Source organism: Haematobia irritans, chromosome 1 (assembly GCF_050003625.1).
Source record: "Haematobia irritans isolate KBUSLIRL chromosome 1, ASM5000362v1, whole genome shotgun sequence".
Taxonomy (NCBI): Eukaryota; Metazoa; Arthropoda; class Insecta; order Diptera; family Muscidae; genus Haematobia; species Haematobia irritans.
The window spans coordinates 54,766,083-54,792,129 of record NC_134397.1 but is presented as its reverse complement, the minus strand read 5'-3'; the positions used below and the strand labels follow the sequence as shown (position 1 = coordinate 54,792,129).

At 24.6% G+C, this 26,047-nt stretch overlaps 1 protein-coding gene and 1 long non-coding RNA gene across 2 annotated transcripts in view; one reads left to right on the top strand and one right to left on the bottom strand.

Annotated features, from left to right (window-relative positions):
* LOC142220943 (uncharacterized) overlaps nucleotides 1–26,047 on the bottom strand; it is a 176,444-nt gene that overhangs the window by 38,573 nt on the left and 111,824 nt on the right. The window contains exon 2 of the long non-coding RNA XR_012717931.1: nucleotides 7,292–7,428. This is a non-coding gene — a long non-coding RNA (uncharacterized LOC142220943). The remainder of the gene's footprint in view (nucleotides 1–7,291; nucleotides 7,429–26,047) is intronic.
* mld (molting defective) overlaps nucleotides 1–26,047 on the top strand; it is a 147,285-nt gene that overhangs the window by 16,287 nt on the left and 104,951 nt on the right. The gene's annotated exons all lie outside the window — the stretch shown is intronic.

Genomic DNA, 26,047 nt, shown 5'->3' with positions numbered 1-26,047 from the left:
CAGGGAAAAGATTCATAATTTTCCATTGACTATAATATTCAACCATGTTGATAATGCCATTTTCCTGATTTATTTAGACTTTCACTGAAACTAAGTAGTGAATACGAAACGCCCTCTTAAGGTGGGTATTAAGTTCGAGTTTAGCCTCCAAAAACGTCATTTTTTAACGATTACTTTTCTTTAATAATCCATTTTAAGGAATACAAACTTTGTGAAAATTTTCTTTGGGCTTTTCCCCATCAATAAAATTTACAACAAATACGTATAATTTCATGCATTTTTCTTACTGATTTAGTTTTCACTTTAGCGATTTTAGCGGCTAAACTCGAACTTAATACCCACCTTTACGGTAAATGATTTTGCAACAGTTTTAATGTTAATAACTTAGGAAAACAATTGACAATAAGGATACTTAATTTTCTAATATAAATAATAGTTTTGATGATGGTTTATAATCTGTGGCATTTCATTTCTATTACAACTGAAGCATTATTATGTTATGTTGTCTTCACAAAACCATGCAATATTATTTAAGCCCGTATAAATTGGTTCTCTCTCATCCGTCGAAGTGGTTACTATTATTTAAGCACGAACATATTTTCAAAAAAAAAAAAAAAAAAAAAAAAACATATTAAAAAAATCGTATAAAATCTTGAAACAATAAATATCTACCCTTATTTCTTTTTTAATAAAAATCTCAATTGTCAAAGTTTTTTTTGTATATAAAAAGACCATCAGATATGTGATCAGAGATTGTGGTTACCCCATAGGAACAATGAACTCCCATTGAGGGGATTCCTTTAGAAAGAAGGGAAGAATATTTTCGATATATAATAGGCACGTTCAGGCATTCAGATAAAGGAATGAGTTATGTTAAATGGAAATGGGGGCATTAAATATTGCGTTGATTGATTAAGGAAGAGGAAATCGTGGTTTTAGGGAATCACCGTGGTGCAATAATTAATACAACACTTCTGTACTTAAAGGATTTAATTTTGCTAACGTAATCGAATTTAGATCCAGGGAGATGAATTAAATAGACAATGGAAGACAATTTCAGCCGAAATGTTCATTTGTAAAAAAATTTCTATAGACAAAATTTGAGAAAATATTCTCTAGAATAAAAATTTTGAGAAAATTTTCTTTAAAAATAAAATTTTGTAAAAATTTTCTATAGAAATATTTTTTTTTTAATTTTCTATAGAAATAAAATTTTGCAACAATTTTCTATAGAAATAAAAAATTAAAAAAAAATATTTTCACAGCTATAAAATAACCTCTTCTCAAAAAATTACCGAAATTTATACGTCATGTCTTTAATTCGCATATACTCCAAAATCTTGGCAGGAGGCTATGGTAGTCTTCACAGCCATACCCTGGCAAGCGACCAAAGGCATCCAGACCTATACGTCTAAAATCATTCCTGCGGAAGACAATGGAATGCTTAATTGACACTATGGTAAAAAGCGGAATTTCAGCCGAAATGTTAATTTTTAAAAATTTTCTATAGAAAAAATTTATACGTCATGTCTTAAATTCGCATATACTCCAAAATCTTGGCAGGAGGCTATGGTAGTCTTCACAGCCATACCCTGGCAAGCGACCAAAGGCATCCAGACCTATACGTCTAAAATCATTCCTGCGGAAGACAATGGAACGCTTAATTGACACTATGGTAAAAAGCGGAATTTCAGTCGAAATGTTAATTTTTAAAAATTTTCTATAGAAAAAAAAATTGAGACAATATTCTATAGAATAAAAATTGTGTATAAAAATAAAATTTTGTTAAAATTTTCTATAGAAATAAAATTTTCTATAGAAATAAAATTTTGCAAAAATTTTCTATAGCAATAAAATTGTGAAAAAATTTTCGATAGAAATAAAATTTTGCAAAAATTTTCTGTAGAAATAAAAAATTAAAAAAAAATATTTTCACGGCTATAAAATAACCTATTCTAAAAACATTACCGAAATTTATACGTCATGTCTTCAATTCGCATATACTCCAAAATCTTGGCAGGAGGCTATGGTAGTCTTCACAGCCATACCCTGGCAAGCGACCAAAGGCATCCAGACCTATACGTCTAAAATCATTCCTGCGGAAGACAATGGAACGCTTAATTGACACTAAAAAAAGCGATAAAAGAAAGGTAAAAAGCGGAATTTCAGCCGAAATGTTAATTTTTAAAAATTTTCTATAGAAAAAAAATTGAGAAAATATTCTATAGAATAAAAATTTTGTAAAAGTTTTCTATAAAAATAAAATTTTTTTTAAATTTTCTATAGAAATAAAATTTTGCAAAAAATTTCTATAGAAATAAAAAATTAAAAAAAAAATAATTTTATTTTCACGGCTATAAAATACACCTCTTATCAAATGCCTTGTAAAAAATTTAAGTCAAAACAATTGACAAAAATGTCAATCATATGTGAATCATTTTCTTATTATTTTATTATGACCAGAAAAAATGTATATTAAAAAAATCTGCCATAAAATTATTGACCTTGTCAAATGTGTATTTCAAGAAATATGTAACAAGGCTACCTACCAGCAAACAAAAAATGCAATAAACGTGTACTCATTTGAGATTTTTATAAATGTTTAGACAAAAAAAAAAATTGAAGCAATTTGTGTGTTAATCGCATATACATACATACATATGTGAAATAAATTTCTGTTTTGATTTTTTTTTAAAGGCTTTTAGGTTTATGCGAAGATAAATATAGAAATAATTCAACGTCATCGAAAATGAATTTCCTGAATGCTATTCTTGTGATGTGCTCATGAAAATATGAGTCTATGAAAATGATTCACAGAATTTGTGTGTTAGTGAAAAAAGAATAATATCTAGAATGAGGCAATGTGCGCTGGTTATTCGGTCTATGTGTAGGGCTTTCTCTCATACAAGAGATTAAGATGTGGGTGGGATGTGGTTCTCTTTTTTTTTTTGTGGCTGGCCTTACTTTACCCACCTTTGAGGTTGTAATAATACAGACAAACGTTGTATTTTCTTTTGTAGCATATTGTAGAGAGTAGCTGCTTCACTGGTAGCAGAATCTTTTCATAATGCGGTGGTGTTAACACATCCGTTTGTGTTGTTTTTCATTTGCTTTTTGTTGTTGTTATTTTCACATTATTATACTCGACGTTAGTAACAGTGTGAAGTTCAATCCTCTGTGCAGAGAAAAGAAATGCCCGCATTTTAATATGAATGACATCATACCTTTTGAACATACAGATTGTTACATTTGTTGCAGGATGTAAGCACTTGTGTTGGATGTGTATGTATTGTACTATGCTTCGTGGAGAGGGAGAAATGAAAAACAGCAAGAAATCGCAACTAAATACGAGGATTGGTATAGAAGTCACATTGTCAAATGAAATGGTCCTTCGAGCTGATTAGGTTAGGTTGGGTTTCTGTGTTTTTATAGACTTACAATTAATTTAGAATATTAGATATGGCTTAATATTCCTCAAATACATCAAACTATATGGATCCCTTCAGGCATTATATTATTTCACTAAAACCTCTGGCTGAATCACTGAGCTGCCATTAGGAAGTTCGACTTTTTTAGTATTTCCTTGGCATCTTCCCGTTTCGATCCTAATAATTTTAGTAATCCAGAATCCAGACGTCAGCATTTCCATCGGTGATCAGCTTACACAAGGCAAATTAATAATGCGGGTTTGATAACAGATGGCGGAGTTAGGAATTTGCGTATCAGATAATACTCAGAAACTATATAGATTTCATTTTGAGCCATTCATTTCATTCTTTAGCCAAGAGTGTAATCATCAACAGTGTAATCATCAGCATATGTGGTAAGTTTTATTAACTTCTTTTATTTGGAGAAAAATTCATCTGAATCGCATCGATTATTTTTCGAAGCTTATGCGAAGTTTGCTTTTACGGTTTCAAGATTCGATATGTGATTTGAGAACTGGGAATTTTGATTTGGAAGACAAAGAACGCCCATGACAGAAAGGGAAGTTTGAAGATGCTACATTATATGAAACACAAGAGGAACTTGTCAAAACGTTTGAAGTTACACGCCAAGACAATTTCCATCGATTGACACTATTGCTAATGATTCAAAGGCAAAATTTTGCAAAAATTCTCTATAGAAATAAAATTTTGTTAGAATTTTCTATAGAAATAAAATTTTGAAAAAAAATTTCTTTAGAAATAAAATTTTGACAAAATTTTCTATGGAAACAAAATTTTGGCAAAATTTTCTATAGAAATAACATTTTGCAAAAAATTTCTACAGAAATAAAATTTTGCAAAAATTTTCTATAGAAATAAAATTATGCAAAAATTTTCTATAGAAATAAAATGTTTACAAAATTTTCTATTGGAATAAAAATTTGACAAAATTTTCTATCGAAATAAAATTTTGTTAATTTTTTTTAAACAAATAAAATTTTGCAAAATGTTTCTATAGAAATAAAATTTTGTTAAAATTTTCTATAGAAATAAAATTTTGCAAAAATTTCCAATAAAAATAAAATGTTGTTAAAATTAAAATTTTCTATAGAAATAAAATTTTGACATTTTCTATAGAAATAAAATTTAGAAACAATTTTCTTTGGAAATAAAATTTTGAGAAATTTTTCTTTAGAAATAAAATTTTGACAAAATTTTCTATGGAAACAAAATTTTGGCAAAATGTTCTATAGAAATAAAATTTTGCAAAAAATTTCTACAGAAATAAAATTTTGCAAAAATTTTCTATGGAAATAAAAATTTGGCAAAATTTTCTATCGAAATAAGATTTTGTTATTTTTTTTTTTTAACAAATAAAATTTTGCAAAATTTTTCTATAGAAATAAAATTTTGTTAAAATTTTCTATAGAAATAAAATTTTGCAAAAATTTCCAATAGAAATAAAATTTTGACAAAGTTTTTTTATAGAAATAAAATTTTGCAAAAGTTTCCAATAGAAATAAAATGTTAAAATTAAAATTTTCTATAGAAATAAAATTTCGACATTTTCTATAGAAATAAAATTTTGCGCAAATTTTCTATAGAAATAAAATTTTGAGAAAATTTTCTAAAAAAATAAAATTTTGCACAAATTTTCTATAGAAATAAAATTGTGAAACAATTTTCTTTAGAAATATTTTGACAAAATTTTCTATGGAAACAAAATTTTGGCAAAATGTTCTATAGAAATAAAATTTTGATAAAAATAAAATTTTGCAAAAAATTTCTATAGAAATAAAATTTTGCAAAAATTTTCTATAGGAATAAAAATTTGACAAAATTTTCTATCGAAATAATATTTCGTTAAATTTTTTTAAACAAATAAAATTTTGCTAAATTTTCTATAGAAATAAAATTTTGTTAAAATTTTCTATAGAAATAAAATTTTGCAAAAATTTCCAATAGAAATAAATAAAACTTTGACAACGTTTTTTTTAGAAATAAAATTTTCCAAAAATTTCCAATAGAAATAAAATGTTATTAAAATTAAAATTTTCTTTACTAATAAAATTGTGACAACATTTTCTATAGAAATAAAATTTGCACAAATTTTCTATAGAGATAAAATTTTGAGAAAATTTTCTATAAAAATAAAAACAAATTTTCTATAGAAATAAAATTTTATTAAAATTTTCTATAGAAATTAAATTTTGTTAAAATTTTCTTTAGAAATAAAATTTTGAGAAACTTTTCTATAGAAATAAAATTTTGAGAAAATGTTCTATAGAAATAACATTTTTGTTAAAATTTTCTATAGAAATAAAATTTTGGTTAAATTTTCCATAGAAATACAATTTTGTTAAAATTTTCTTTAGAAATAAAATTTTGAGAAACTTTTCTATAGAAATAAAATTTTGAGAAAATGTTCTATAGAAATAACATTTTTGTTAAAATTTTCTATAGAAATAAAATTTTGGTAAAATTTTCCATAGAAATACAATTTTGTTAAAATTTTTTATAGAAATAAAATTTTCTATAGAAATAAGATTTTGTTAAAATTTTCTATAGAAATAAAAGTTTGATAAAATGTTCTATAGAAATATAATTTTGAGAAATTTTTCAATTCTATTCAATTTGGCAAAATTTTCTATAGAAATAAAATTTTAATAAAATTTTCTATAGAAATTAAATTTTGTTAAAATTTTCTTTAGAAATAAAATTGTGATAAAATTTTCTATAGAAATAATATTTTGTTAAAATTTTCTTTAGAAATAAAATTGTGATAAAATTTTCTATAGAAATAAAATTTTGTTGACAATAAAATTTATAGAAATAAAATTTTGTTAAAAATTTTTATAGAAATAAAATTTTGTTAAAATTTTCTATTGAAATAAAATTTTCTTTTGAAATAAAATTTTGCAAAATTTTCTATAGAAATTAAATTTTGTTAAAATTTTCTTTAGAAATAAAATTGTGATCAAATTTCCTATAGAAATAACATTTTGTTAAACTTTTCTTTAGAAATAATATTTTGATAAAATTTTCTATAGAAATAAAATTTTGTTAATATATTCTATAGAAATAAAATTTTGTTAAAATTTTTTACTGAAATAAAATTTTGGTAAAATTTTCTATTGAAATAAAATTTTCTATTTTCTGTAAAATTTGTATAAAATTTTGTTAAAATTTTCGCTAGAAATAAAATTTTGCAAACAGTTTCTATTTTCTATAGAATTTGTATAAAATTTTTTCTAGAAATAAAATTTTGCAAAAATTTTCGTTAGAAATAAAATTTTGACAACATATTCTATAGAAATAAAATTTTCCAAAAATTTTCTATAGAAATAAAATTTTGAACAAATTTTCTGTAAAAATAAAATTTTGAGAAATTTTTCTATAGAAATAAAATTTTATTAAAATTTTCTATAGAAATTAAATTTTGTTAAAATTTTCTTTAGAAATAAAATTTTGTTAAAATTTTCTATAGAAATAAAATTTTGAGAAAATTTTCTATAGAAATAAAATTTTGTTAAAATTTTCTATAGAAATAAAATTTTAAGAAAATTTTCTATAGAAATAAAATTTTAAGAAAATTTTCTATAGAAATAAAATTTTGTTAAAATTTTCTATGAAAATAGAATTCTGAGAAAATTTTCCATAGAAATAAAATTTTGTTAAAATTTTCTATAGAAATAAAAGTTTGATAAAATGTTCTATAGAAATTAAAGTTGTGAGAAATTTTTCTATTCTATTCAATTTGGCAAAATTTTCTATAGAAATAAAATTTTGTTAATTTTTTTTTTAATAAACCTTCTACATCTGTGATATTATTTTAAAAGTAACCCTCGTCTATCCATACTTACATGAAGAAAACAATGCGGAAAAGGAATTTGTCAACATCCTTGCTACTTGCTCGTTCATCACTAACCACAATCGCCTCTTTCACATTTCTCCAAAGTTCTTCATCATCTTAGTGGGCTTTTAGCATTGACTTCACTTCCTGCGGATATTAAAAGGACATAAAATTTTAATGATGTGTATTTCAAACACTGGCATAAGTAGAAGTATACTTGGCGTATAAGAAACCCCGACATAATATAAAAATGTTATTTGTAACAAACAAAAAGCGAACAATAAACACCAGCAGAGTGATGGAAGGAACAACAAAAATAAGAACACACACACATATAAAATGTATAACAATAAAAATATAATCCTGGATGACAGTATCCAGAGATCCTTTGTCATTATTCTAAAGAAAACAGAAGGATGTTGATATTCTGTTAGCTCTAAACACCCCCTCCCCCCATCCCTTCATCCAAAACCATACGGGCATACCCCTCTCAAAAGCTCTACATCAACAAAATATATTAATTGTTATTAACATACCAAACGTTAAGTAAATATGCAAAAACCCTTTTTGGGGAAACTTAAACAAAACCATCCACCAAAGATGATATTACAATGCATTCGAAATTGTATGCGAAAAAGGGCAAAAGCCTAAATTGACTGTTATTAATATACAAGGATATCAAAGAGATTGCAGTAGAATAGTGGTTTTGGATAAAGCCATTTGTTGTGTTATTTTAGCCGAAATAAACAGAATGGAAAAGAATATTTACACACTTCCCACACCCCGCCAAAAATAAAGCCAATACACTTATATGGAGAATATGTTTGTATGCATAAAGGATTCATTTCCTCATGCCTGCGCTGATATGTTTGCTGATGTATTTCCCAAATATTATGCGTCTGTGACTAAAATGAAACGAGTTAATAAATAAATGATTTCAAAAGCCCAGACAACAGCCATAGGAAATAATCAATTCAAATGTTATTACCTTTACAAACTAACCCTTTCATTTTGCTCAATGCAGAAGACATAAGAGAATTGTATGATCCTTGGAAACAGTTTTGCCAACTCACTCTTATGACATTGTACTACCATCATGGTTGCCACTCGTGCCAAAAATAATCTACCAATATTTTAAGAAATATTTATCAAAAATCCAACAAATTACAAAAATCTTATTCTGAAGTTGTTGATAAAATGTTTGTGCTTAACAACATATTTTATCTTGAATTTATAGAATATTTTGTTAAAATTTTATTTCTATAGAAAATTTTGTCAAAATTTTATTTCTATACAAAATTTAGTCAAAATTTCAATTCCATAGAAAAGTTTGTGAAAATTTTATTTCTACAGAAAATTTTTGCAAAATTTTATTTCTATAGAAAATATTGTTAAAATTTTATTTATGTAGAAATTTTTGCACAATTTTACTTCTACAGTAAATGTTAACAAAATTTTATTCCTATAGAAAATTTTAACAAAATTTTATTTTATGGAAACCTTTTGCACGATTTTATTTCTATAGAAAATTTTGTTAAAATTTTATTCCTATAGAAAATTTTTGCAAAATTTTATTTCTATAGAAAATGTTTGCAAAATTTTATTTCTATAGATTTTTTTTGCAAAATTTTATTTTATATCGAAAATTTTAATAAAATTTTATTTTTCTATAGAAAATTTTAACAAAATTTTATTTCTATAGAAAATTTTGTCAAAATGTTATTTCTGTAGAATATTTTCTTAAAATTTTATTTCTATAGAAAATTTTGTTAAAATTTTATTCTTATAGAAAATTTTTGCAAAATTTTATTTCTATTGAAAATGTTTGCAAAATTTTATTTCTTTAGATTTTTTTTGCAAAATTTTATTTTATATAGAAAATATTACCAAAATTTTATTTTTCTATAGAAAATTTTATAAAAAATTTATTTCTATAGAAAATTTAACAAAATTTTATTTCTATAGAAAATTCTAACAACATTTATAAAATTTTATAGAAAATGTTGTCAAAATGTTATTTTTGTAGAATATTTTGTCAAAATTTTATTTCTATCCAAAATTTTATTTCTATAGAAAATTTTTAAAAATTTTATTTTTATAGAAAATTTTGTCAAAATGTTATTTCTGTAGAATATTTTCTTAAAATTTTATTTCTATAGAAAATTTTGTTAAAATTTTATTCCTATAGAAAATTTTTGCAAAATTTTATTTCTATAGAAAATGTTTGCAAAATTTTATTTCTATAGATTTTTTTTTGCAAAATTTTATTTTATGTCGAAAATTTTAATAAAATTTTCTTTTTCTATAGAAATTTTTAACAAAATTTTATTTCTATAGAAAATGTTGTCAAAATGTTATTTCTGTAGAATATTTTGTCAAAATTTTATTTCTATCGAAAATTTTGTTAAAATTTTATTCCTATAAAAAATTTTTGTAAAAATTTATTTCTATTGAAAATGTTTGCAAAATTTTATTTCTATAGTTTTTTTTTTTGCAAGATTTTATTTTATATAGAAAATTTTAACAAAATTTTATTTCTATAGAAAATTTTAACAAAATTTTATTTCTATAGAAAATTTTGTCGAAATGTTATTTCTGTAGAATATTTTGTCGAAATTTTATTTCTATCGAAAATTTTGTCAAAATTTTCTTTCTATAGAAAATTTTAACAAAATTTTATTTCTTTTGATTTTTTTTTTGCAAAATTTTATTTCTATAGAAAATTGTTGCAAAACTTTATTTCTATAGAAACATTTTTGCAAAATTTTATTTCTATAGAAAATTTTTTGCAAAATTGTATTTCTATAGTTTTTTTGCAAGATTTTATTTTATATAGAAAATTTTAACAAAATTTTATTTCTATAGAAAATTTTAACAAAATTTTATTTCTATACGTAATTTTGTCGAAATGTTATTTCTGTAGAATATTTTGTCGAAATTTTATTTCTATCGAAAATTTTGTCAAAATTTTATTTCTATAGAAAATTTTAACAAAATTTTATTTCTATAGAAAATTTTAACAAAATTTTATTTCTATAGAAAATTTTAACAAAATTTTATTTCTATAGAAAATTTTGTCAAAATATTATTTCTCTAGAATATTTTGTCAAAATTTTATTTCTTTCGAAAATTTTGTCAAAATTTTATTTCTATGGAAAATTTTAACAAAATTTTATTTCTATAGAAAATTTTTTGCAAAATTTTGTTTCTTTTGAATTTTTTTGCAAAATTTTATTTTTACAGAAAATTTTAACAAAATTTTATTTCTATAGAAAATTTTTGCAAAATTTTATTTTTATAGAAAATTTTAAGAAAATTTTATTTCTATAGAAAATTTTAACAAAATTTTATTTCTATAGAAAATGTTAACAAAATTTTGTTTCTATAGAAAATTTTGTCAAAATTTTATTTTTACCATTTTTGGTAGAATTCTTTTAACTATGGCAACCGTGACCACCATCCACATATGCTTTGTCTATGGATTTTGTTGTCTCATTGCCATGTTAGCAAAATCATAATATTTACTTGACCACATCCTTCTCTTGAAGGTATCAACATTATTCATACGATAATTTAACCATGAGTATGAATATGAAACTGAAAACGACCAGTTTGTAACTGAAGTCTTGACATATTTCCAAGAGAAGATTTTTCATTTAATAATGGCATTAACTTGCAATTCATATCAAGAAATCTGCTTATTCATTCTCAATTCATGGTCTTACAAAAGAATTTGAAATCAAGAACGTTGTAAGGGGATTAAGAAAAAGTTGACGTTATTTAATATGGCGCTATTTGTTAAAGGCTTTAGGACCTGTTAAATAGTTTATATGATGACTTATGTTAACTAATAACAAGAATTTATTTTAGATTCTTTTTGTATAAGAAAATATATATGTATATTTTTACTTAAATCAGAAAAATCTATGAATGTAATCTATTCAAAAAACTATAAAGATCTGTTGCTCAAAACGAAACTGCGTATTTTCAATGCATGCGTTAGATTTGTCTTTTTTATTGGGAGTGAAAGCTGACTCTCTTCAACCACAAAAACACAGAAATTACAAGCCTTCGTCAATAGATGCTATTTATCAGTTGCGGCAAATTCAGAATTGTGGAATAGAACAAAGGAAGAACCTATAAAAAAGACATAATCAGACGCCGTTCGGACTCGGCTATAAAATGTCGTGGGTTCGATTCCTGCTTCGACCGAACACCAAAAAGTTTTTTAGCGGTGGATTATCCCACCTCAGTAATGCTGGTGACATTTCTGAGGGTTTCAAAGCTTCTCTAAGTGGTTTCACTGTAATGTGGAACGCCGTTCGGACTCGGCTATAAAAAGGAGGTCCCTTGTCATTGAGCTTAATATGGAATCGGGCAGCACTCAGTGATAAGAGAGAAGTTCACCAATGTGGTATCACAATGGACTGAATAGTCTAAGTGAGCCTGATACATCGGGCTGCCACATAACGTAACGTATTCTTGATGACCCACATCTACCGATCTAATATGACGGTAATTGAAAAAATTGATGGTTTTACGGTTCCTCCAGATAAATATTCAGATACTAGCCTTACTAACTCGTCCGCTTTGCAGTTCCCTGGTATTTTCCTATGGCCACGCATCCATATTTGGTGAAAATTGTTCTGATCAGCCATCTCGTACGGAGATTTGTAGCAGTTTAGACCGTATTCGAAATGTAGGGGTACATAGTACAAGGCTTTTACTGCAGGTTAACTGACTGAAGTATATATTTATGCCAATATTTGTGCGAACATTACTTCTCAATTCAGTCTACAAGACACAATAGTGATCTCGCGATTTTAAGTTCCATGTCTTTTGAGTACACTCTAAAATCGACTTGTCCATTAAATTTGGAGACAGTGGTATAGAAATCTATATAACTTTTATCCCCCGGAATCTTTCATTGCAGATTTAATTTCAGCAAATTTTTACTTGTACTGTATTTCATCTTCCTTGTGGTGGCAATGCTTCGCTTCGAGAGAGAGAGATAGCCTAGAAAGAATTAGCGTTATTCGTTCCGGTAGTGCGCGATTCGAGAATTTTCTCGTTCTGATTGAAACGTATTTTTCAAAGACATAATTTACATGTGTTTGCTTTCGAATTGAATAAAATTTTTGTTAGGATAACTTCGATTGGAGTTTAGTGAGGAAACGGAAATTGTAGGTCCAAAGGTTTGTCAAAAAGAAAACTGTTGGTCCAAAGGTCTGTGTTACTTTAACTGTAGCTGACAACAGATACATATAAAATAACTACAAAGTATACAAGAGTTCTGTGAGTGAGAAGAAGAACTACCTTACAAATTAACCCTCTAATGCCCCAATTTTTTTTTTGCCAGCTGATTAAATATTCAATGTTAACGACACAAGAGCAAGGAAACAAGAAAAATGTATACAGTAAAATTCAGTATAGGCTGCAAAAACTCTTGAACAGTTTTAACTAAATTTTCTTTTTATTTTACCCATTTTTGTTGTCTTAAGGTGTTTTTTACTAAAAGTTTCCTGATTCAACGAAGTTCGTCTAAAGGCGGGATTCGCATTAGAGGGTTAAATCAAGAAAGTATTTGGTTTACTTCCAATTGATTTTTGAATCAAGTCCATCTACAACCACCTTTGTTACAAAGAAAAGCAATTCCAAAAATACCTTTATACCGAAGAGTAACTTCAACATCTTATTACCTCTTCAAACTCAAAAATTTCCCTTGTCCAAATCTGAAGTATGTTTTTCCTGCAAAATATGAAAGAAACAAACCAAAAAAAAAATGTTTGCCATTATCGAGGCATCAATGCAAATAATTTTAATACACTCTTGAATGAAGCCTGAAGTGGTTCTGAATGAATGAATAACTCGCTTCAAATAATTTCGTATAGAAATTTTTAGAAGGCGACTGACTAAAGATTGAATGAAGCGAACAATTTCTTTATGGAAAATCTTCACAAATATCTTCTTTTAACTTGAGGCTTTTTCTTGCTTACCGTTCTGCGTGTAGATAACTAAAAAGAATTTTGGATAATTTTGGAATCAGAATATCATTAAATTATAGCAACTAAAAGCTTTCCTTTTATCCAACAATTATTAAAAATCATAAATAAATAAATTCAGGTTTTATTTCATTCATTATAACATTAATCCTTTAGCAAATCGTTCTTAATGCAAATGCCGAGGATTAATTTCGTTTTTATAATGCATAAATTTGTTTATTCAATGCGAAATGGGCCGTCCTTTAGTTCTGCTTTGGATAAACTGAAGTCCCAAAATCATCACAGAAGATGTTGTTTTTTTCTCCAATCATGCTAACTGGCCAATATTATGCCCAAAAAGGGCCCATTTTGATTTTTAAATGGAAAACAATTTAACACCATCATTATCATGTCATCCGCTTTAACTGTGGCTTTCGTGCTTTGGCAAATTATAATGGTGGAAATCGAATCAGCGAATCACATCAAAGAGGCTAATAGGCCTAAACTCTTTGGCATCCATCATAGGCGGTCGCCTCAACATTGGAAATCATTCAAACTTTAATGGAAACCCAAAATTGACTGGCTCAAAAACGAAATACTAACAATGAAAACGATTATGGTAAATTTTAACAATACCCTATTGGTGGAGAATGTTTTTATATGCAGTGGAGTTGGAATTGAATAGAAAGAAACAAATATGAACCCTAGGTTTCCACGGAGACCTTACTCTACAATCTTTTTCATACAAAAAATACAATTTGAGACTTGAGACAGGTTGGGACGTATTTTATGGTCCAGAGGAGTCAGAAACACGGTTGCCGAAGTTGGTAAAATTATAGCAAAAATGCTAGATTTTTTACTATTTGGTAGATTGCTAGAATTCTTGATATTTTGGTAGAGATACTCCATGTATAGAAATAAAATTTTCTAAAGAAATAAAATTTTGCAATACTTTTCTATAAATTGAAAAAATTTTCTATACAAATAAAATTTTGCAAAAATTTCCTATAGATATTAAATTTTGCAAAAATTTTCTATAGAAATAAAATTTTGTAAAAATTTTCTATAGAAATAAAATTTAGCAAAAATTGTCTATAAAAATTTCTAAAATTTTTCTATAGAAATAAAATTGTGTAAAAATTTTCGATAGAAATAAATTTTTGTAAAAATTTTCTATAAAATAAAATTTTGCAAAAATTTTATATAGAAATAAAATTTTGTAAAAATTTTCGATAGAAATAAATTTTTGCAAAAATTTTCTATAGAAATAAAATTTTGCAAAAATTTTCTATAGAAATAAAATTTTGCAAAAATTGTCTATAGAAATAAAATTTGGCAAAAATTTTCTATAGAAATAAAATTTTTACAAAATTTTCTATAGAAATAAAATTTTGACAACATCTTCTATAGAAATAAAATGTTGACAAAATTTTTTGTAGAAATAAAATTTTTCTGTAGAAATAAAAGTTTGACAAAATTTTCTATAGAACTAAAATGTTGCAAAAATTGTCTATAGAAATAAAATTTTGCTAAAATTTTTGTAGAAATAAATTTTGAAAAAAATTTCTATAGAATACAATTTGGACAAAATTTTCTATAGAACAACATTTTCTATAGAAATAAAATTTTGCAAAAATTTTCTCTAGAAATAAAATTTTGCAAAAAATTTCTATAGAAATAAAATTTTGATAAAATTTTCTATAGAAATAAAATTGTTACAAAATTTTTTATAGAAATAAAATATTCGTTTTGTTTTGTTATTGTTGGTTTTGTTCTTTAATCATTGTTGTTGTTTTTGATTTCAGCTTAAAAACTATGCATTAACTAAACTACAAGTGTAGCTTAACCAACAGAGGAAAAGAATGTTTGTCAAATTTATTTGGGCAAAGCCCTATAGACTGCAAGATGGTTGGATGGACGCACGGTTCGTAATTACCACATTCGTCATCAGCATCCTCTACTTGCAGCAAAACTATCAACCAATTATCAGAATAAATTCAGGCAGTTCATTAAACCCAACAATGAACCACACTTGAACCTTCCGAAAAAAGGTTTTACGTGATAGCCGGCTTATGCCGAAATAAATTCGTACAAACATATCTCTTTTCCTATGCCACCGTCAAATCGTCGATTTGAGTGCAGTTGGCTGGGTTTATTTTGAGCGTGCTTCTTCTTTTTTTATTCGTTTTGTTTTGTTATTGTTGGGTTTGTTCTTTTATCATTGTTGTTGTTTTTGATTTCAGCTTAAAACCATGCATTGACTAAACTACAAATTTTCATAAAATTTTCTTTAAAAATAAAATTTTGATAAAATTTACTATAGAAATAAAATTTTGAAAAAAAAATCTATAGAAATAAAATTTTGCACAAAATTTTCTATCGAAATTTTTTGCAAATTTTATTTTATTTTCTATAGAAATGAAATTTTCTATGGAAGTAAAATTTTGACAAAATTTTCTATATAAATAAAATTTTGCAAAAATTTTCTATAGAAAAAACTTAAAAAAAAAATTTTTTTTGAAATAAAATTTTGCAAAAATTTTCTATAGAAAATTTTATAGAAAAGAGTACATTTTTGCAACATTTTATATCTATATAAATTTTTGGCAAAATTTTATTTCTATAGAAAGTTTTGTCAAAATATTACTTCTATAGAAAATTTTGTCAAAATTTTATATCTATGGAAAATGTTAACATGATTTTATTTCTATAGAAAATTTTTGCAAAATTTTATTTCTACACAGTTGGTAGAATTTGACAAAATTTTCTATAGAAGTAATATTTTGCAAAAAATTTTCTATAGAAATAAAATTTTAACAAAATTTTTTATAGAAGTAATATTTTGCAAAAATTTTCTATAGAAATAAAATGTTGCAAAAATTTACTATGTTCTATAAAATTTTTGCAAAATTTTATTTCTATAGATTTTTTTTCAAAAGTTTTATTCTATAGAAAATTTTTGCAAAATTTTATTTATATAAAAAGTTTTGTCAAAATTTTATTTCTATAGAAAATTTTGTCAAAATTTTACTTCTATAGAAAATTTTTTCAAAATTTTACTTCTATAGAAAATTTTTGCAAAATTTTATTTCTAAATTTTTGTCTATGGAAAATGTTAACATGATTTTATTTCTATAGAAAATTTTTGCAAAATTTTATTTCTACACAGTTGGTAGAATTTGACAAAATTTTCTATAGAAATAAAATTTTGACAAAATTTTCTATAGAAATAAAATTTTGACAAAATTTTCTACAGAAATAAAATTTTGACAAAATTTTCTATTGAAGTAATATTTTGCAAAAATTTTCTATAGAAATAAAACGTTCCAAAAATTTACTATTTTCTATAAAATTTTTGCAAAATTTTATTTCTATAGATTTTTTTTCAAAAGTTTTATTTTATCAAAATTTTATTTCTATAGAAAATTTTGTAAAAAATTTTATTTCTATAGAAAATTTTTGCAAAATTATATTTCTATAGAAAATGTTTGCAAAATTTTATTTCTATAGAGAATTTTTAAAAAATTTTATTTCTATAGAAAATTTTTTGCAAAATTTTATTTCTAAATTTTTGTCAAATTCTACCAACTGTGTAGAAATAAAATTTTTACAAAATTAAATAAATAGAAATAAAATGTTGCCAAAATGTTCTATAAAAATAAAATTTTACAAAATTTTGCTATAGAAATAAAATTTTGCAAACATTTTCTATAGAAATAAATTTTTCCGAAGAAATAAAATTTTTACAAAATTTTCTATAGAAATAAAATTTTGCAAACAGTTTCTATAGAAATACAATTTTAATAAAATTTTCTATAGAAATAAAATTTTGAGAACATTTTCTATAAAAACGTTTAAATTTATATAGTTTTGGATTTTAATTTAAAAGGCTTATGGGAAGGTCTATGCTCGGTCGCCACCAATCAAAATTGGCTATAAAGCAATTTATTAAATTAATCCCCCATCCCCCTTTTCCGAAATTCTTTACTTTAGCATTTATATTGCAATTAAGTCCTTTGTCTAATCATTATGCCTCACTCTCTTGTATGGAAGGAATAGTGTGGGGGTTTTCCTACCGAAAAATTTACGATTGTTCTTGAAGTATTGCGGTATATCAGTAGCAAACTGCTGACACAGCTGAATGTGGTGCCATGGTGACAACAAGAATAGCATGTACAAGCCAACTTCTATGAGTGAGTGGGAGTGGTGGAGATGTTCACTGTGACATGATACTTGACCGCCAAAAGGGTTCAAATTATCTTCTAACACATATCTTATAATGCCATCATAATACTCTCATGGAAAGATTATGCGACGCTTCCGTAGCCACATAACAATTGTATTTTTCCCCCCAGGGGTTAACGACAACGACAAAATTATCATGAAAAAGGAAGAACCAAAAACACAAATAAAGTAAAAGGACGATGAATATAGATCTGGGCCTTCCTTGACATTATGCTTCTGCTGCCATATTCTGCTTAGGTAGTAGTCAACATTGAAGCTTCTTAATAATGCTTGATTGTCATCCCCCATGGCAATGCATATCTTAAGACATCAAAGTGTCACACAAGCTATTGTGAATATCAGCCGTATCTAAGACGAAAGAATATGAAATTAGGCAATAAAGGAAGGACAAGGTATTTATTATTTACGCAGTGAAAACATGTGTCCCCTAAAATGTTCTATGGCAAGGCACAACAAACATGAATTTTAAAGCTAATGATTCTGTTGGTCTTTCTTTTTATTATCGAAACTTTAAATTCATTGAAAGATATTTGTGTTTTCTTTTTTCCACAAAGTTGCACTCTCACCTAGCTCAAAGTAGGTTATGGCGCCCGTGCAGGAAACCTCTAACGAAAGCTTTTGCTTTGGAAGAGGTAAAACAGGTGATAAAGTTCCAAGCTTTATTAGGAAATATCGATAAGATCTCCGTATATATGTATCCCTAGATAGCAAATTTACCTAGCCAAAGGAAGATGATGGCGCCCGTGCAGGAAACCTCTAACGGATGCATTCTTTTCGAAAGGTGGAAGAGGGAAAGCAGGCGATAAAGTTCCAAGCTCTATTAGGAAACATCGATAATATCTCCGTCTATATGTATCCCTAGATAGCAAATTTACCTAGCCAAAAGTAGATAATGGCCATGTTCAAACTAGTAGATTTTTTCAAACGTTCTTCCTTCATTACATTATCTATTGTGCACGAAAAGTCTGCAAATTTCGAGAACGTGAGGAATAGCACACCCAAAATGATACAAAAGAAATTGACCATCTATGGTACCAGAGGATATGAAATGTGTCCTAGCCAAATGAGCGAATCCCTACTTGTACATGTACATGGCGTCCGAGCATGAACGCCCCTTTGAAAAGAAAAACTGATACATTCACAAAACAGTCATTATTCAAAATCCTACAAAAACTTTAGAAAAAAAATTTTGCGATTTGGCGCCCGTTCACGAAAATTGTCGGCTATATGCCCCCAAGAGGTTCGGTATTCACAAGGGCTTGTATTTGTGAAATTAGTTTCGTAATTCTAAATAAGATATAAGCGTACCTTTTTCATCAAATACATCCACCGTCATCCACCGGTAGAATTCATCCACCGCCACAGTTGGTAGATTTTCTACCAATAATGGTAGATTTTTTACTGTTTGACAGATTGGAAGAATTCTTTATGTTTTGGTAGGTTTTGCAAAGAGGAGAAATAAATTTTAAAAAATTTTTTTATAGAAATAACATTTTGAAAAAATATTGTTTAGAAGTAAAATTTTGACACAATTTTCTTTAGAAATCAAAATTTTACAAAATTTTCTATAGATATAAACTGTTGACAAAAATTTCTATATAAATAAAATTTTGCAAAAATTGTCAATAAAAATAAAATTTTGAAAAAAATTTCTTTAGAAGTAAAATTTTGACAAAATTGTCAATAGCAATAAAATATTGATAAAATATTCTATAGAAATAAAATTTTGACAAAATTGTCCATAGAAATAAAATTTTGACAATATTTTCCTTAGAAATAAAATGTTGACAACATTTTCTATAGAAATACAATTTTGCAAACATTTTCTATAGGAATAAAATTTTTACAAAATTTTCTATAGAAATAAAATTTTGACAAAATTTTCTTTGGAAGTAAAGTTTTGACAAAATTTTCTATAGAAATAAAATTTTGACAAAATTTTCTATACAAATAAAATTTTGACAAAGTTTTATATAGAAGTAAAATTTTGACAAAATTGTCAATAGAAACAAAATTTTGACAAAATTTTCTTTAGAAATAAAATTTTGACAAAATTTTCTTTAGAAATAAAATTTTGACAAATTTTCTATAGAAATACAATTTTGACAAAGTTTTCTATAGAAATAATATTTTAACAAAATATTCTTTAGAAATAAAATTTTGACAAAATTGCCAATAGAAATAAAATTTTGACAAAATTTTCATTAGAAATAAAATTTTGAAAAAATTTTCTATAGAAATAAAATTTTGACAAAATTTTCTTTAGAAGTAAAATTTTGACAAAATTTTCTTTAGAAATAAAATTTTGACAAAATTTTCTGTAGAAATAAAATATTGACAAAATTTTCTATAGAAATAAAATTTTGACAAAATTTTCTATAGAAATAATATTTTTACAAAATTTTCTATAGAAATAAAATATTGACAAGATTTTCTATAGAAATAAAATTTTGACAAAATTTTCTATAGAAATAAAATTTTGACGAAATTTTCTATAGAAATAAAATATTGAAAAAATTTTCTTTAGAAATTAAATTTTGACAAAATTTTCTATAGAAATAAAATATTGACAAAATTTTCTATAGAAATAACATTTTGACAAAATTTTCAATAGAAATAAAATTTTGACAAAGTTTTCTATAGAAATAAAATTTTCTTTAGAAGTAAAGTTTTGACAAAATTTTCTATAGAAATAAAATTTTGACAAAATTTTCTATAGAAATAAAATTTTGACAAAATTTTCTATAGAAATAAAATTTTGACAAAATTTTCTATAGAAATAAAATTTTGACAAAATTTTCTATAGAAATAAAATTTTGACAAAATTTTCTATAGAAATAAAATTTTGACAAAATTTTCTATAGAAATAAAATTTTGACAAAATTTTCTTTAGATGTAAAATTTTGTCAAAATTTTCTATAGAATGAAAATTTTGACAAAATTTTCTTTAGAAGTAAAATTTTGACAAAATTTTCTTTAGAAGTCAAATTTTGACAAAATTTTCTGTAGAAATAAAATTTTGACAAAATTTTCTATACAAATAAAATTTTGACAAAATTTTCTATAGAAATAAAATTTTGACAAAATTTTCTATAGAAATAAAATTTTGACAAAATTTTCTATAGAACTAATATTTGGACAAAATTTTCTATAGAAATAAAATTTTGACAAAATTTTCTATATAACTAATATTTTGACAAAATTTTCTTTAGAAATAAAATGTTGACATAATTGTCAATAGAAATAAAATTTTGACAAAATTTTCTATAGAAATAAAATTTTCTTTAGAAGTAAAGTTTTGACAAAATTTTCTATAGAAATAAAATTTTGACAAAATTTTCTATAGAAATAAAATTTTGACAAAATTTTCTATAGAAATAAAATTTTGACAAAATTTTCTATAGAAATAAAATTTTGACAAAATTTTCTATAGAAATAACATTTTGACAAAATTTTCTACAGAAATAAAATTTTGACAAAATTTTCGTTACAAATGAAATTTGGAAAAAATTCTCTTTAGAAATAAAATTTTGAAAAAAAATTCTTTAGAAATTAAATTTTGACAAAATTTTCTTTAGAAATAAAAATTTTACAAAATTTTCTACAGAAATAACATTTTGACAAAAATGTCAAAATTTTCTTTAGAAATAAAATTTTGACAAAATTTTCTGTAGAAATAAAATATTGACAAAATTTTCTATAGAAATAAAACATTGACAAAATATTCTATACAAATAAAATTTTGCAAAAATTTTCTATAGAAATAAAATTTTGACAACATTTTCTATAGAAATAAAATATTGACAAAATTTTCTATAGGAATAAAATATTGACAAAATATTCTATACAAATACAATTTTGCAAAAATTTTCTATAGAAATAAAATTTAGAAAATTTTTCTTTCTTCATTGGGGCGCCTTATATCTAGAATTTTCGTCGTTGTAAATGCATGATATATTAATATCAGAAAGATATTAATGAAGTGTTTACACATGAGCGCCATATAAAAAAAATGAAGAAAGACTTCCGAACCCAGTAGGCTTCATGCACGGGCGCCACAAACTATGTGTGAGTGTGATACTCAGAAAGATAATTAAAACGAGTTTCTAGAAAAACAAAAAAAAAATAAAAATGAGTTTCGAAAAAAAAAACATGGGTGGAGAAACTTTTGAAGCCAACTAAACAATTGTTATAAAAAAAACGGCTTTATGCTCGGGCGCCAAGAAATACGTGTGGTTAAGTATATACATGCCCAGAAAAAAAATTGAAAATTCCTCCAAAGTCATTACTTTTCAAGTTCATACAAAAATGCTCTTCTAGAGAATTAATTTTCAATTCATAAGAAGTTCTTTTGATGTGTTATATGAAAATGCTTCGTTTTACTCAGTTTTTGTAATAAATTTAAATTTTCTGAATTTTAACGGGCAAGAATATACAGGCTAATGGAAATTTCTAAAAAATATTTGAAGTCTACTGGCCCATTTCTCGGCAGGCATGGAATTTGCGATCAAAAATTTGCTGGTATTATTCTTGATATTTTATGTTTTTTTTAAGAAATTCGAAATACTGAAATAATGCGAAACGAAGAACTCATGAGAAATGAATGTGTTGATACTTAAAGAAGTTAACTTCGGCCTTATGACAAGTCCATGTAAAATCCATTCATGCTTCTGAGCCAATTTGGAATCACTTCCTAATCAAAAAAGAACATTTTCATTGTATTTTTTTGCTAAGCTTTGTTTGCTGGGTGTCAATTTCCATATAAATATCATAATGGAAATCAACAGGGGTTATAACCTCGTAGATTTCATCAATTCCTAAAAAAATTCTTTAAATTGTTTGCAAATATTTATTTTTCTCAAAAAAAAAACTTCTTGATTTAATAGCTTTTGCAGCACCCCAAAATCCCATAAGAAAAATTCCCTCATATTTTTTTTTTATTTTACATCGATGACTAGGAAAACAATAAATATAAATCAGAAAAAACACGATTACCTTAAATTCATATACATATACCCAAAAAATAACATAAACAATTCGCAAATGATTTAAACCCTCAGGGTTTCACACCAGCACCAACACGACAATAACACCAGAGGTATGGATAAATGATGCCTGCATGAAAATAGCTCATAGTCGCTGGTGTTAAATTCATATTAAATAAAAATCTGTCAATTCAGCATAAAACACCAACAGACCTATGGACATACCTTATCGAGTTTATCCCCCAAGCGGAAACAAACAAACAACAACAGCAGCACCAGCAGCATGTAAATTAAATTGGGGAAAATTGAATTTACAAAAATCGAAGGGGTGGCAATCTACAAAAATATTTTTAACCTATTTGGAGAAAAGAAAGAATAACCCCATTGCATGGATGGATAACCCATCATAAAGCAAACATAAAATAATTAAATTTATTACAACAAAAACAAAAAAACAATTGAGAGATGAAATACTACTTGAACTGTGGATATCTGAACTGAAAGAAATGTTCATGGTACCCCCTGAATTTAAAGAATTGCTCCTGGTACCCTCTACCAACAAGTTGATTTATGAATGCAAACTTTTGCAATTCATTCTTTAACAGAATGTCAGTCAGCTAGATAGATAGACCATAGACCGGAACCATAGGAAATTTCAAATTCTCCTTTAAGCGAAGAAGGTTTTACTCTTTATTTTCGTTTCGCATCATAAAATTGCATAAACAATTAAAGGGAGGAAAATGTTAAAATTATTTTGATTTGGTTTTGAAATTACATGCCCCCCTTTCGAAATTTTGTTTTGATAACTCCCAAGGAAATGACACATTTTCCAATTTACAAAATGGAATGTTGTTGATAGAATTTTATATAAATGCGGAATTTGCTTAAAAACCTCAATGTTTAAGCTTACTTCAAAAGGAAATTCCAAATCAAATATTGTTTGCATCCTTCAATAGAATATAGGCGCCCGTGCACAAACTATAATTTTACAAATTGCTCCAATATTTTTCTTTCTAGGCATTTGTCGTACATTTGGATAAGTCTGGAATATACTCAGCTATTACATTTGATTACGGCCTAGACATTGAATACAAAAATGAGTTCACAGTCTGACAGACAGACGGACATGAATAGATCGACTAAGAGGCACGGTTGCCATTCGAGCCAAAAATATTCCAGAAAACTTTGAAGAAAATTAATTTTACCGAAAATCTACCAAATTTAAATTTTTGCAAAATTTTATTTCTATAGAAAATTTTTGCAAAAATTTATTTCTATACAAAACTGTTGTAAAATTTTATTTTTATAGAAAACTATGTCATAATATTATTTCTATAGACAATTTTGTCAAAATATTATTTCTATAGAAAATTTTGTCTGTATTTTATTTCGTCAACATTTTATTTCTATAGAAAATTTTTGAAATATTTTATTTCTATAGAAAATTTTTGAAAAATTTTATTTCTATAGAAATTTTTTGCAAAATTTTATTTCTACAGAAATTTTTTGCAAACTTTTAGTTTTTTTGCATATTTTTATTTCTATAGAAATATTTGTCCAAATTTTATTTACATAGAAAATTTTTTCTATAGAAAATGTTGTCAACATTTTATTTCTATAGAAGATCTTTGCAAAATTTTATTTCTATAGAAAATTTTGTCAAAATTTTATTTCTATAGAAAATTTTGTCTGAACTTTATTTCAACATTTTATTTCTACAGAAAATTTTTACAAAATAGAAAATTTTTGCAAAACTTTATTTCTATAGAAAATTTTTGCAAAACTTTATTTCTATAGAAAATTTTTGCAAAATTTTATTTCTATAGACAATTTTTGCAACATTTTAGTTCTATAGAAAATTTTGTCAAACTTTTATTTCTACAGAAAATTTTGTCAAAATTTTATTTCTACAGAAAATTTTGTCAACATTTTATTTCTATAGAAAATTTTGTCAAAATTTTATTTCTATAGAAAATTTTGTCAAAATTTTATTTCTTAAAAAAAATTTTTTTTACAAAATTTTTGTTCTATATAAAATTTTGTTAAAATTTTATTTCTATAGAAAATGTTGTCAACATTTTATTTCTATCGAAAATTTTGTCCAAATTTTATTTCTATAAAAAATTTTTGTAAAATTTTAGTTCCATAGAAAATTTTGTCAAAATTTTATTTCTTAAAAAAATTTTTTTACAAAATTTTAGTTCTATATAAAATTTTGTCAAAATTTTATTTCTATAGAAAATGTTGTCAACATTTTATTTCTATAAAAATTTTTTACTAAATGTTAGTTCTATAGAAAATTTTTGCATAATTTTATTTCTATAGAAATTTTTGTTAAAATTTTAGTTCTATAAAACATTTTTGCAAAATTTTATTTCTATAGAAAATTTAGTCAGAATTTTATTTCGTCAAAATTTTATTTGTATAGAAAATTTTTGCAAAATTTTATTTCTATAGAAAATTTTTTCAAAACTTTATTTCTATAGAACATTTTTGTAAAAATTTATTTCTATAGACTATTATTGCAACATTTTAGTTCTATAGAAAATTTTGTCAAAATTTTATTTCTACAGAAAATTTCGTCAAAATTTTATTTCTATAGAAAATTTTGTCATAATTTTATTTCTATAGACTATTTGGTCAAAATATTATTAGTATAGAAAATTTGATTTCTATAGACAATTTTTGCAAAATTTTAGTTCTATAGAAAGTTTTTGCATAATTTTATTTCTATAGAAATTTTTGTCAAAACTTTATTTCTATAGAAAATTTTTGCAAACATTTATTTCTATAGACTATTTTTGCAACACTTTAGTTCAATAGAAAATTTTGTCAAAATTTTATTTCTAGCGAAATTGTGTCAAAATTTTATTTCTATAGAAAATTTTGTAAAAATATTATTTCTAAAGAAAATTTTGTCAATTTTATTTCTATAGAAAATTTTGTCAAAATTTTATTTTTATAGAAAATTTTGTCAAAATTTAATTTCTATCGAAAATTTTGTCTATAATTTTTTTTATTTCTATAAAAAATTTTTGCAAAATTCTATAGAAATTTTTGTCAAAATGTTAGTTCTATAGAAAATTTTTTCAAAATTTTATTTCTATAGAAAATTTAGTCAGAATTTTATTTCGTCAAAATTTTATTTCTATAGAAAATTTTTGCAAAAACTTATTTCTTATATTTCATGCTAGCCTGATACCGAAACAGGCAATTGACGTCCAAATGCATTATATCTAATTATACAATTATTTTTCGAGCTTTATATAGATATAGATTAAGGAACATGGTTAATAGAGCCATTGAAAAGAACGCGCCAGATACAAATCTATACACGCCTGGACTGGACTGGACTGGACTGGAAGGTTCATTCGCCCGAACCGAAACATGTACAGTCCAGGCGTGTATAGATTTGTATCTGGCGTTTTCTTTTGAATGGCTCTATTAACCATGTTCCTTAATCTATATCTGTCCATAAAGCTCGAAAAATAATTGTATAATTAAAACTTATTTCTATAGACATTTTTGCAACATTTTAGTTCTATAGAAAATTTT